This window comes from Syngnathus floridae, chromosome 4 (genome assembly GCF_059516105.1).
Source record: "Syngnathus floridae isolate MCC-2025c chromosome 4, RoL_Sflo_1.0, whole genome shotgun sequence".
NCBI classification, from domain to species: domain Eukaryota; kingdom Metazoa; phylum Chordata; class Actinopteri; order Syngnathiformes; family Syngnathidae; genus Syngnathus; species Syngnathus floridae.
In genome coordinates, this window is record NC_142416.1 from 20,256,507 (window position 1) to 20,270,990 (window position 14,484).

Genomic DNA, 14,484 nt, shown 5'->3' on the forward strand with positions numbered 1-14,484 from the left:
GTTGATTTGTGCAAATTCCTCAAGTGACAATATTGGATGTCTTTTGACTCACACATTATTTCCCAATTGCTGTCTTCTTATATCATAGTCGTGTGTGTGTTTGTTATCATAGTTCACACGTTCTTGTCATTTCTTCGACACTTTTTAACGATATGATGTTATTCTGTCACGTTGGCTTGGCTCGTGCCCCGTCACTAGTCACAATATTAGGTACACCCGCGCCATCCAACCAAGCTGTATCCAATTTTCGCCATTGACATAGACGAGAGTTGTTGCTAATATCTGGACGATTTCTTAGCGACGATTCACTCAATATGAAAAATATTGAGGATATATATATATTATTTATTGTATATTGTTTTATAAAATGAGCACGTATACTTCATGCAGATTCGCAACTAGAGTCGGCGGCACGCACGCACGCACACACACAGACACACACACACGTCTTCTCTCTGCATATGCGCCACAATCCCCGCGTGATTTCCAGAGAGAGTTGCTGCTTAGCATCAGCTGGCGTTCGAACGAGCTGACTCAAAACACACACATACACGAAAGGGGCAAAAAAAACAAAAGAGGCTTCTCGAGCTTTGCCAGAGACTCTCCCAGATGACTCTCTGCTGTGCATCGCCAGGACAACGCCATGCAGTCAAAGCGAATTATGAGGCCCGTTCGTCACGCTCGTCACAAGCGGGGGTCGACGCCGCCGGGATGCGGGACCGTTCGGGGCAGAAACGCAACGTAACAACAAAGACGACAACATCATCAACCCCATCGACCGACGTCACGTCGTCCCGTTCGACCTAAAAGCGACGTGATTGCGCTTTCTCCTACTCAAGCCGCATAAGAGAGCTTTTCCTTTACGGATCGGGAGATATCGTCGTTAAGATGTAAATGCAACTACAAAGTGCGTCCTGATCAGCAAAAGGTCCCGAAGCCAATCACGCTAATGAGATCCCCTGGGATGTGTGTGTGTGCGTGTGTGCGTGCGTGCGTGTTTGCTTCCTTCAGATGTACTCTCCTCTTTTTTTTCTTTTTCTGTCCTAATGCGTCTTCGGTCAAGCAGCTGACATGGAGTATGCTGTGTTGTGAGTCACATTGCGTCGCACGAGAAGAAGAAGAAGAAGCCCGATCGCGTCATTAAATTGCGTTTTGTTCTCGCTGACGCGCGCGCATTATAACGACGAGCTATTAGAAGTCAGGCAGGCCCCTAATCAGAATTAATTAGCGCTTCTTATCGTGTACTGATCGCGTAGCTCTGCGGCATGTTGTAGATAGAAAGATTTTGTCAAAAAAGAACAGGACGAGACACCCCCATCAATGACTAAGAACAACATCACAACCAAAATTCAACAGCTGCGTGAACTGTCATCACTATGTACTTCATCAATATCACCAATGTGATTAACCGCAACGCAATCACCAACAACACAATCGTTAATGACCCAGCATCATCAGCAAAATCCAAAACATCATTAATCAACAAGTTGTTTTGGATCGCGTCGATGTCATCGACAACGAGATCGACGACCTCGTAGCGACATCGATGACTTCATCGAGAACGGAAAGGACACGATTAACAACAGCAACAACATCGTCATCGTCCGCACAGATTGGTTAGGCAATTGATTGCTTTTGCTCTTAACTTCTTTTTATGTACTCGTTAAAGCTACGGAAATTAAATCAGTCAATCACGGCATCGGCCGATCGTCAATCACGTTTGGCTTGTCACCAGTTGCCGGGCAGAGTTCTCAGGTCTCGGCAGGTGGATAATCACTCCTTCCCTCTCACTTTTCCACCTCCTGCTGATGTCGTGATAGTCTCGGATGGATAGTGCGGATCCTGAGAGTCAGTTCCGAGGCACTCGCCAGTTGCTTCATAAGACACGATTTGCTCGATGACCTGCGATGCACGCCGACGTGCGCCCGTCTAATAAATGTCATCCGCGATTGCGTCGCTTGGATAATTAATGAGCTGCTGGTCCTCCTCCTGCGGGGGACGGGCATCGCCATAGGAACGTGACCGATGCCCGAGAGTCTGAGCGGTAATAAGCAAGTCTGGCGAATTGTGCCTGGCGGGGCACTTCTAATCCTGCCCTATCAAGTTTGCCTAGCAACAAGCAAGTCGACTGAATCCTGTGGGCAGTTCTAATCCAGCCCTATGAATTCTGCCTGGCGACAAGGCCTCAGGGCAGCATTGGCTACCGTCCCCCCGTTTTGCTTTGTTCTCGTTTGGGTTTTATATCTTTTCCTGTTCGACCTCCCCCACTTTGTCAAAATGAAAAATAGATGACGGAGCGTTCCCCGACGACGCTCTGAGCGTGACATCTACCTGATTAAATCAGCGTCTCGTCTCTCTGCGGGGGGGGGGAGGGAAACAAAGATATAGATCATCTGCAGGAATTCCTTTGGATATAAAAAGTTCTTCTCCGGCTTCTATCTTATCTAAGTCCCCGGGCCAAACTCTGCCAAGGATTTCCTCATTTTGGATTTTGATTCCAGCAAGTTGCATCTCCAGCGTGGATTTGGTTCGTTCTTCTTCTCCTTTGTCTGCTCGAGAAGCCTTAAAACAGACGGCCGTGGCACTATTTTATTTAAATCAAGCTTCCATTTCCCGTAGTGGCAAAGACGCCAAGCAAGAAATTGCTGTGAAAAGTTCAAGTGTGCTCCTTTTCTATTTTTTGCCCATGTAAAGTTCAATTGCGATTGCTCAAGTGTTGGCGAGAACACTCCAACCAGAACGCTGTGCCATCATTGTAATGGAGATTGTTTGATGATCCACGAGTATTGGAAAAGTGCCAACCATTTAACACAACTCAAGTTCCACCCCCCCTTAAAAAAAAATGTCTGTCTGTTTCAATTACTGTTCAGAGACGTCCTGCAGCTCCTCAAAGTTGAAGTTGAGTACATTTTTTTTACTGGAAGGTCTGAATTAAGTCGGAGATGTTTTGCCATCTATTGAAGGCGGGGAGTTTATTTATTTTGTATCTACTGAAGCAGATCGAGATGGACTAGAAGCCTCGGCAGAGGCGAGCGATCTCGCCTTCGGTCCCGGCCCGTCTTGAAATCAGCCGGCGGTTTTCATAGCGCTGGCTCTCAAGAGCCGAGTCGGGCCAGCCAAACGACTTTACATATTTAATGCGTCGCCGCCGGCTGAAAGGCAACAGGCGATCGTCGGACGCCTCGCAAGAGCGCGCGGCTAAATGCCGCCCCGCGGGTCCCTCTCTTAGCCCGCATGCTTTTTAAGACTCGGCATGAATTGGAAATGAGATTTAGCAGATGTGCCTTTTCTCTCTAAAGCAAAACTCAAAGTGCTTTTTTTTTTTTTTTTTTTTTCTTCTGCTTCTCAACCAGTAAGCGTCACGACTTTGCTTTTCAGGCACTCCTTTTGGTTCTGCGCCCAGCTGAAATTGCTCAAGTGCTGACAAGGATCTGAGACTTCTCAGATCTTTGAAATTTTTGCTTTACACAGGGGCAGAGCTACAGGGTGGCCAGGGGGCGGACTGGTCACCCCCATGCGGGAAAATTTCGATATCTGTGAGTTTTTTCTAACTGAGCTTTAAGTACAAGAATCTATCGCCATTAGAAAATGATTAGTTGACAAAAAAATTGGTCCTCTAAAATGTTAAAAGAAACTGGATTGGTGAACTCTGGAGATTGGAATGCAGATGAAAGCGATGTGCCTTGACCGCGTGTCACCCGAGCAACCTCGAGGCCACGTCGTGCCGCCGGCTAATGAGCCTTCGGCGGCGCGGGAAGTCCTGAGAGGTTTTCCTTGCCAGGCGGGTCGTGACCTCTCATGATTTTGAATAGTCTCTCACATTAAAAAAACCCAAAAACTAAGCCGGGAAGAAAGTCCTGGCTCTAAATGAGGGCTTTAATTATACTTGTAAGAATTATATGCGGTAAGAAAAAATTTATTATAAAAATTTATTGAAAAATTAAGGCATACTTTAATTTTTGCATGTACAGTATACGTCCGCGTATATTAAATATATCGTAATACATTGCATTGATAAAGTTAATACCGCTAACAGCTAGCATCGACTCATGAGCTAACCGGCTAAGAAACGACAGCGAAGCATCTGTCTGTTCTACAATCGTTCACATTGCGACCACACGGGGGCGATGTGTCACACGGCGGCATCATGGAAGTCGATGCTCGCCCACGCGGCAAATCTGCTTCAATCGGTCGTTAACAGTCGCCGCTAGCACGTCGCAGATACGACACACACATGCAGTGGAACACAACAACACTCGCGGACAATTTGGGGTAACAAGCACTAAGTGTGTTACGTAAGCGGGCGCGCGCGCGCGTGTGTGTTAGCGCGTACTGCATTGCGTTGCGGCCAGAGAACACTTGTGTATCTGCCTTAATTGAACTGCACTCAAGCATAAATTAGTCCACCGCATGCCAGCGCTGCACTTTCTACTGTGTGTGCGCGTGCGCGCGCGTGTTGGGACGACTGCCTACACGCGCGCGCACAAGAAGAATGGATTGCAAAAATCTATTTTTACGAGGATTTGAACACACACTTCCAAATAGGTTTTGCATTCGCAGCCCACCTTTCTTTATCTATTCCTTTGCATTCTTCGTTGTTTTCTTCTTTTCATGTCATTTTTTCGTATGAAGATTTTTGAGAAGTGTTTTTTTTTTCTTTCTGGGGGCGAAAGTGCAACTTGAAGACTTTTCTGACAGCAGCATTTGCATCATTGCTGCGCAATGATGGACAGAAAACCCGGAAGTGACAACAACAAAGTGTTTCTTGTTAGCGTTGCCATGACAACGCGAGCGAGCTCCCAAAAGCAGGTGTCTCGCTTAAGCAGCCTCCTCTTGCTTAAGTCTCTCTCCACTTCCTTCTCGCCTTCGTCCCTCTGCGTCTTTGTGTTAACATAAATGATTGAGCTCCTCTTTCATCCTTTTCACGGCTGCGTATTTATAAGGGCTTTTTTTTATTTATTTATGGCTCCGGTTTGAAGCCGTTTTCTCCCTCCTCCTTCGCTACCTCTGTCTTTCTTTCACCGCCGTCGCCCACATCTCCTTCAATTCTTTTTTTTGTGTTTGCTGGCAGCGAACAATTACTTGTGCTTGAGGCGCTCTGCTCAAAACTAAATGTGGAAAAGGATCAAAATGACGGAATTGGAGGAGTGTCCATGCGGCACTCTTATTTCCTCAAACGATTTGAAGGGTGTGTCCTCTTCCGAATACAAACTAACACATTAAGACCGTTTGCTAACCAAATCAGCAGCAATTACAGATGAAACCAAGCGTTGCGGTAGTTTTGGTCCACCGAGTCCAACAGTTGTTTTTTTTTTTTAGGGAAAGCAGAGAGTAGAGCAAGCTGGTGAGTGATAAAATATGTTAATTGGTTGATTAGGTATGATTAAGCTCACTGATTGGCCAACAGCTCATGCCTGCCATCTAATCGTCTGGCGAAGTAGCATTCAAATCAAAGGCACATGAGCGCAAACAAAAAAAAAAAAACAGCAATTATGACTTCCTAAGTAATGAGATCAAACTTTAATGTGGGGACATTTTGTCGCAGATTCTTTCAGCGCTCTCCTTTCTTTAATTCTCATGGCGAGAAGCCAATAAAGTAAATGACAGTGAGCATCTATCAACTTTTGCGTAGCGCTCCCTGGACACCATTTAAAAGTGGAAAATAATATCAGAGCTCCTCTGCTGATTGCCTTTTTTGCGTGTGCTTTCAGAAGCGTCGCCGACAGGATCGAGACGAGATGTGAGGAAAGTGTCGCCTGCGCGCCGCTGTGAGGCATCAGCCAGGTAATGCGAACGGACGGGTGCGGGCGGCGAGATCGCCCAACGCCAGGATATTTAAACACCCCCCTTCCCTCCTTCCTTCCCCGAGCGACAGTATGATCAAAGCGTAACAGGTGCAGACTTTAATTGAAATTGGCCTTTTTCATAAAGCATGCAAATAACAACCAAGCCAAAGTCCCTTAAAGCTCGTGACGCAACTGAAGTCATCGTGAAAAACGTCATTTTTATGGTCAATTTTAAGACGCCAGATGAAAAGAAGTATTGCAAACTGCGCTCTTTATTGAGAGTTCAGCCACAAGGCGTTGCGCAATCCTCCGCTAAACGCACTCGGAGACTAATTTGGCGAGAAAAAAAGATGAAGATTAACACGCTGTGGAACACAAGCCGGCGTTGCACACCGCAGCTGCTCGTTGTGCGTGCGTACGTGCGTGCGTGTGTGTGTGTCTTGGCCTTATTTACGAGTCTCATTTACAGTAAACAGATGAGTTAGGGATTCTGTTTGTGGCGGCACAACGGGGTCCACGGAGCCGCCGCCGTTCGTGGGAAAGACCGAAAGATGCCGCCGAGCTGCTTCGTGCCCACAATGATCTATTTATCAATTCCCCGTCCTCATGCTCCCCCCCTTTCCCCCCTCCCTCCTCCTCGCTGACCTACTTGCTCAATCTCTTCACAGCACTTTCAATTCAACTTGAACAACACTTTTTGGTTGTTTCCTTGCGCCCCCCCCCCCCCTGCCCGCCGCATCGTCGCGTCCCCCTTTCCTTCCCTCATTTACTTTCGATTGCTTATCGGGCCCTGGAACAATTGGACACTCGGCTGGTATTGTTTGCACGCGCTGACTTTTTTTGCCTTTTCTTGAGGAGAATGACAAAGGAGGGTGCGGATGATAAGAAAAGGCCGGCAAATAATAAAAACCGCCGCCATCGTTTAATTAGCATGTAACCATGAGAAAATATCGAGCTGGGCTGATTTAAAGATGCCCTCGCTTGATTGCGTAGATCTATTTTTAGAATATTCCAATTATGCAAACGACATTTGTGATGTGATGGATGTTGCGGCATTTGCGCTATGCTGTGACGTCACGCTGAGATTCGGCGCGACGACGTGTCGGCGACGATCGTCTTAAGTGGAATGGCGCGGCGCAGGACGTCATCACAAAAAAGAGGCCCCGTTGACATGACGATGTCAGTCGGGGAGCGTTTTATTTTTGTGTCGACGGCAACCGCCGCGCCGGGACGACGTGAGTTGACAGCATCCGACAGGCAGGCAGCACAAATATTTGGGATCAGATACTTTACACGCTTCATATGAAGGGGAGGGGCGGGGCTTGTCACTCAACGGCAGTCTTTTGGGGTAAGAATAGAAAACAATAAAACTGGAGTTGAAAGCGCGATAAATGGACTACATTGAAAAATGAAAAAAATACCTTTGATGATCGATTGTAGGCTTGTCAAAAAGGAATTTCTTTTATTGTTTAGGTGTTTTTTTTTATTTCACAAAGGTGTTGGACTCGACTAATGTTGCAATTTGGACTATTTACAAATGAAAATTTTCAAGTTGAGTTTACGAAATGAACATAAAAATAAGTATGACTTGATCCAAGTTCGGATTTGACTCGACAAGACACGACTCGACGCGCTTGATCAGAGTAACTTGTGTCTTAAAAATTGAAGCTCGAGATTTGAGATTAAAGTCAAGAAAGGAAAACATTGTCAAGATCTAAATCCAACCCCTCCGGCGCTTCAATGTCAAATAATCATTTTTATATTGATGTTTTATGTTCAAAGATGAGGATGAGTTATTTGCTTCAACGCTTAGCTGAAAGACTTCAGATTACTTCCAAAACCATTCGCTAAAAACCTCAGCGGACTTTTTATCTGCGTGTCGAAACATACACGGGCTAATGATGATGATGATGATCCAATCTGCAGGTAGCCAACCTGCCTGGCACTCGGGCCCGCGCTGCGCCGTGCCGCGCCGGTGATTGGATTAGCATACGTGAGATGTTATCGCAGCCGGAGCGGCGACCTATCGGGCAAGCGGCAGAGCATTAATGCCAGCCACGATATGATGAGACGGAAATGATGAGCAGATGACTGCGCCTTGATTGGGGAGATGGAGGTTCATTTGACGCCAAAAGGTGGCGGCGATAAGAGCGGGAGTTGCAGCGGCGAGAGTTAGCTTCGTAATGGCGGTTAGAGGGCGTCACACGGGGAGATTTCCAACTTCCAAACTCCACCGGAGTGTGATTGGCTTGTCGGGAAGCGGCGGGTGCTCAGGCTGGCGAGGGAAGTCGGAAAAAAAAAATGGAGCCAGAGTGTGTTTTCAGCTGATATACCTCCTTGCTGATATTGGCTCGCATTTGTCTGTTTTGGGACGAACTGTGATGGAATACTGATGATACGCGCGTGCACACACACACACACACACACACACACACACACACACAGCCTTATCTTCACCCCCGCCATTTATTCTCTCACCGCATACTCTACATTTTGTCTGCTCAACTGATTCCCTGCATGCCCGGCGTCTGAGCTCCTCGTGCAGCTGCACTTTGCCGACCCAGATTTGCCTCCCTCCCTCCCTTCTCCTTCCGTCCGATCTCTTTTTGCAACGCCTTTGGTGTACGTCGCCCGGGTGACGTCACCGCCGTCCAATCTCTCTCTCGCTCTCTCGTCGTCCGCCGGCTCAGGTGTCGCGAAGATTCGTGGCGGGAGGTGCGGGACAGCCGGCTAGAGGGCGGCCCAAATCCAATGAGTCATGCGTCCTCGTGTGACGCCCCGCTGGGCACTTGTCTTGAGTGCACCGTTCCGATTGGTCACTAAATGCTCTTTACGAAAACACGGACTGGCACTTTGGTGTTGTGAACACTCCCAAATAGTTTTTTTCCAACAAGACACACACACACAAAGAATCAACTAAATAATTTCATCGAAGACTAAATGGTCTTTGGCATTTCGGGTTTGGCAGAAGAAAATTCCGATAACAGATGAATCCATTCTGCTTCCATCCGTGCACCCAATTTGGGCCTGCGTGTAACATACGGGCAATGACATCCACATTGACCTTGAGTGTGCTGGTCACTTGGGCCCAGCAAGCTTTTCTTTTTTTTTTTTTTTTCCCAGAGCTCAATAAAACACAGGATGATGTATGGGGGTGGAAAGTCGGCAGTGTTTGGCCCCGGAGGTTCCGAGCGAGCGAGCGAGAGAACGGCAGCGCGTTTTGACCGGCTGCCATTTGTCCGGATGACTGCAGCGCCATTAAAGGAGAATTCGTGGGGGGAGGGGGCGTTGCTTTCATCACTGACGGAAGGACGAGAGGTGACGCAGAAAAAGTTGACTTTGTGAGTCTTCTTCCTTCCAAGAAGCGCCTCCGTTTTTTTTTCTTTTCTTCTTCTTCTTCTGGCCTTTTGGCCGCCCAGAACCTAATGAGTGCCATATGCAGCCGAGAAGTTGTTTTGTTTTTGATGGCTCGCTATCTGCGCGGAGGAGTTCAAAGACGGAAGCTGCTGTCAGAGCCAGACGGCAAGATGAAGGAGCTCATTTCTTCCCGGAAATGTCAAATGAAAAGTTGGTTTGAAAGTGAAACTCAGCCGGATTCAAAAGTGCGAGACGTCAGATGATTCCTCAGCTTTTAGAAAGAAAACATTCAGTTAGTTTTTAATCAAAATTTTGGGAAAGTTTGATTAGAATATTAAGGTTTTTTTTCTTATTTGAAATATACAAGCATTCATTTATATTTATTTACATTATATTAATAACAGTAACTTATATTTATATATTTTTTTCTTTGTTAGAAATAACATTTCATAAATGTTCAAATTTACATTTATATTTGTGTTGACTTTTTTTGTTACAAAATAATGTTTGTATATGGAGGGGGAAAAAAATGGAAGTGGTGAACTTTTGCTTTGCAAAACTTTTGAGCCCAACTTGCGCTTGAGGCGTTTGTGGGATGCCAAAAAGCATCTGGTGGCGTTTGCTGGCGGCCAAATTGCATTTCAACGGGCCATCTGTGTGCTCTCTTTCCAAATTAAACATCTGACTTTGCCGCCGTACACAAAATGTGGGATTTATTTGAAGTGGCGAGCGAACAGACCTGCTTTCATTGCTTTGTTACCTCTGCCAAGGACGCCGCGCTGGCGCTGGCGCTGCCGCCACTGAGATACATTTTCTGCGCATGCGTGTTCCCATGCTAGCTAACGTGCTAAGTGCAACGGTCACAGATTGTTCACGGCTCCATTCCGAGACTCCCCGCGTCTTGATTGGAGTTTGTCTTGTACCTTTCCTGACTCGTAAATAAGAAATGAAGTAAGTGCTTAAAGCGCCTGTAACGAAATGCTAAAAATACTTGGACGGGCACCTTGCGCGGACGCCTAAAAAGTGGCCCTAAACACTGCGTGCTTGGTGAAGCGTCATCAAACTTGATAGTGCCCGACTCAATTGCTCTTCTGGGAGGCACTAGCCAGTCAACCAAATCATTTGAATCACAATTTTGATTCAACTAAATCATCTGTTTTTCCCATTGACTTTGTTGGCTTGGGTGAAAAGACGTGTTTATCTCGGCATACAATGTGAGTCGTTCTTTTTTCCGTTCATACGACTTCAACCAGTAGGTGTCGGTAATGTACATTGAAGCTCCTGCCACCTTGCCGTAAAACAAAACGAAGAAGAAAATGACGTCACTTCCTGCTCATGAACGAGTCAATGGGTCAACTGCCTTCCTTCGCGTACGTGCATCAACGGATCAGTCAGTGAACGTGTTGCGTCTGCCTCCTGGCGTCAACTATGTAAGCCAAAATGTCGATTTACGATTTGCCAAGGAAAGAAAGGAAGAAAGAACCACACACTGAAACACCGCTTCTTTTATGCACGTTTTCTCCAAGCTAACGGCTAACTTTATTGCATGCCCCGTTATGCAACAAACGGGGAGATGATGCTTCTTTTTGGGTAATCTTGATTTTAGAACACTTCAAATAACGTGTATGCATATATACGCCTAAATATTGTTATCCAATATATCTACTGCAATTTCACATTAGATTGCTGGTTTGAAATTTGCTTTTGTTATTATTATTTTAATAAACATTTATGTTAAAACTTGTCTGGTGTTTTATTCCTTGTTTTTATATTCGCCAATTAAAACATAAAAATCGGACATTTGGTTAAGTGCTTTATATGACAATTGTTTTACGTTGTCATATGAGTTGGTGCCCCACAAAATAACAAATGTTACGACTGTTATGGTAAGGCGAGTTGCAAACTCGTCACAAGCGACTTGGAAGTTCCCTGATTGCAAAACTGTTCAAATTCTCAATAAAAACACTGAACGAAATGTCTCGTTTGCATTTCTGACTGGCCGCATAAAATAGCAAACATTATAAAAAAAATAGAAAAGTCACCTGCGAGATTTGAACCCGTGACGCAAAGAAGAAAAGTTTAAGTGGCAGAGATTTAACTGCTGTGCTATTGTGACGCACATTTATTAGGACAGATAATGTTCAGTATAGCCAATAACATTAAATTACTCCGGCGAGGATCCGCGTTGACTGACCCGCCCATATTAACTGGGGGGGGGGTCACCGCCACTTTCTGATTGGCTGTTTGATCTCTGACGTCACTTGGACACTCCATTAGGTACACCGCCATTTTCATGTGTACCTAATAACAGGCCACTTTATCTTGGAAAACATATTGGAATGCAGCCCCGAGGACTAGCGCTTAACACCTGTGACCTTTGACCATGATATTTCCCTAATAAAGTGGCCTGTTATTAGGTACACTTGAAAATGGCGGTGTACCTAATGGAGTGTCTGTGTGATTCCCTCGTTAAGTGCAGGTGCGTGAAAACTTTTAGCTCCTTTTGAACGTGAAAGAAGCTAAAAGTTTTCACGCACCTGCGGTTAACGAGGGTCACTTGGAAAACATGTTGGAACGCGGCCCCGAGGACTAGAGCTTGACATCTGTGACCTTTGACCATGATATTTCCCTAATAAAGTGGCCTGTTATTAGGTACACTTGAAAATGGCGGCGTACCTAATGGAGTGTCCGTGTGATGCCCTCGTTAAGTGCAGGTGCGTGAAAACTTTTAGCTCCTTTTGAACGTGAAAGAAGCTAAAAGTTTTCACGCACCTGCGCTTAACGAGGGTCACTTGGAAAACATGTTGGAACGCGGCCCCGAGGACTAAAGCTTGACATCTGTGACCTTTGACCATGATATTTCCCTAATAAAGTGGCCTGTTATTAGGTACACTTGAAAATGGCGGTGTACCTAATGGAGTGTCCGTGTGATTCCCTCGTTAAGTGCAGGTGCGTGAAAACTTTTAGCTCCTTTTGAACGTGAAAGAAGCTAAAAGTTTTCACGCACCTGCGCTTAACGAGGGTCACTTGGAAAACATGTTGGAACGCGGCCCCGAGGACTAGAGCTTGACATCTGTGACCTTTGACCATGATATTTCCCTAATAAAGTGGCCTGTTATTAGGTGCACTTGAAAATGGCGGTGTACCTAATGGAGTGTCTGTGTGATTCCCTCGTTAAGTGCAGGTGCGTGAAAACTTTTAGCTCCTTTTGAACGTGAAAGAAGCTAAAAGTTTTCACGCACCTGCGGTTAACGAGCGTCACTTGGAAAACATGTTGGAACGCGGCCCCGAGGACTAGAGCTTGACATCTGTGACCTTTGACCATGATATTTCCCTAATAAAGTGGCCTGTTATTAGGTACACTTGAAAATGGCGGTGTACCTAATGGAGTGTCTGTGTGATTCCCTCGTTAAGTGCAGGTGCGTGAAAACTTTTAGCTCCTTTTGAACGTGAAAGAAGCTAAAAGTTTTCACGCACCTGCGGTTAACGAGCGTCACTTGGAAAACATGTTGGAACGCGGCCCCGAGGACTAGAGCTTGACATCTGTGACCTTTGACCATGATATTTCCCTAATAAAGTGGCCTGTTATTAGGTACACTTGAAAATGGCGGTGTACCTAATGGAGTGTCTGTGTGATTCCCTCGTTAAGTGCAGGTGCGTGAAAACTTTTAGCTCCTTTTGAACGTGAAAGAAGCTAAAAGTTTTCACGCACCTGCGGTTAACGAGCGTCACTTGGAAAACATGTTGGAACGCGGCCCCGAGGACTAGAGCTTGACATCTGTGACCTTTGACCATGATATTTCCCTAATAAAGTGGCCTGTTATTAGGTACACTTGAAAATGGCGGTGTACCTAATGGAGTGTCTGTGTGATTCCCTCGTTAAGTGCAGGTGCGTGAAAACTTTTAGCTCCTTTTGAACGTGAAAGAAGCTAAAAGTTTTCACGCAGGTGCGCTTAACGAGGGTCACTTGGAAAACATGTTGGAACGCGGCCCCGAGGACTAGAGCTTTACATCTGTGACCTTTGACCATGATATTTCCCTAATAAAGTGGCCTGTTATTAGGTGCACTTGAAAATGGCGGTGTACCTAATGGAGTGTCCGTGTGATTCCCTCGTTAAGTGCAGGTGCGTGAAAACTTTTAGCTCCTTTTGAACGTGAAAGTGGCTAAAAGTTTTCACGCACCTGCGCTTAATGAGGGTCACTTGGAAAACATGTTGGAACGCGGCCCAGAGGACTAGAGCTTGACACCTGTGACCTTTGACCATGATATTTCCCTCATAAAGTGGCCTGTTATTAGGTACACTTGAAAATGGCGGTGTACCTAATGGAGTGTCCGTGTGATGCCCTCGTTAAGTGCAGGTGCGTGAAAACTTTTAGCTCCTTTTGAACGTGAAAGTGGCTAAAAGTTTTCACGCACCTGCGCTTAACGAGGGTCACTTGGAAAACATGTTGGAACGCGGCCCAGAGGACTAGAGCTTGACACCTGTGACCTTTGACCATGATATTTCCCTCATAAAGTGGCCTGTTATTAGGTACACTTGAAAATGGCAGTGTACCTAATGGAGTGTCCGTGTGATGCCCTCGTTAAGTGCAGGTGCGTGAAAACTTTTAGCTCCTTTTGAACGTGAAAGAAGCTAAAAGTTTTCACGCACCTGCGCTTAACGAGGGTCACTTGGAAAACATATTGGAACGCGGCCCCTCGAGGACTGGAGGTCGACACCCCTGGTTTAAGTGAAAAGTGCCACACCCGCCCTCACCCCCACTTTCTGATTGGCTGTTTGATTTGTGACGTCACATGGACACTCCATTAGGTACACCGCCATTTTCATGTGTACCTAATAACAGGCCAGTTCATTAGGGAATAAATCATGGCCAAAGCTGAACTGAAAGTGAAAAGTGCCACACCCGCCCTCACCCCCACCTCCTGATTGGCTGGTTGATCTGTGACGTCACACAGACGCTCCATTCGGTACACCATCATTTTCAAGTGTACCTAATAACTTTATGCATTTATTGTACGTGTCAAGAATGTGTATTTGACTACTTGGTCTTTATTTTGGGGGACACCAACACATATTACACAATGTAAAACACATACATATTGTTATATAAAGCAGTTAACCAAATGTCAGATTTTTGTTTTCATGCCCAAAAAAATAAAAACAAGGAATAAAACACCAGACAAATTTTAACAGGTTTTAATGTTTATTAAAATAATAATAATATTAATAAAAGTACATTTCAAACCAGCAATCTAATGTGAAATCCCAGTAGATATATTGGATAACAATATTTTGGCGTATATATGCATACACTTTTGATTTTTGTTTTCATGCCTAAA

At 45.6% G+C, this 14,484-nt stretch overlaps 1 protein-coding gene across 3 annotated transcripts in view; it reads left to right on the top strand.

The window, feature by feature from the left end:
• The window catches only part of LOC148399874 (protein ELFN1-like), a 34,048-nt gene that overhangs the window by 8,714 nt on the left and 10,850 nt on the right, over positions 1-14,484 (top strand). The window contains exons 3-4 of one of the 3 annotated variants that reach the window (XR_015858008.1): positions 5,712-5,784; positions 8,910-9,615. The gene's annotated coding sequence lies outside the window, so the exon portion shown is untranslated. Of the gene's footprint in view, positions 1-5,203; positions 5,345-5,711; positions 5,785-8,909; positions 9,616-14,484 lie in introns of those variants that run through there. The other 2 variants (XM_088373649.1, XM_088373648.1) reach the window with 2 other exon arrangements.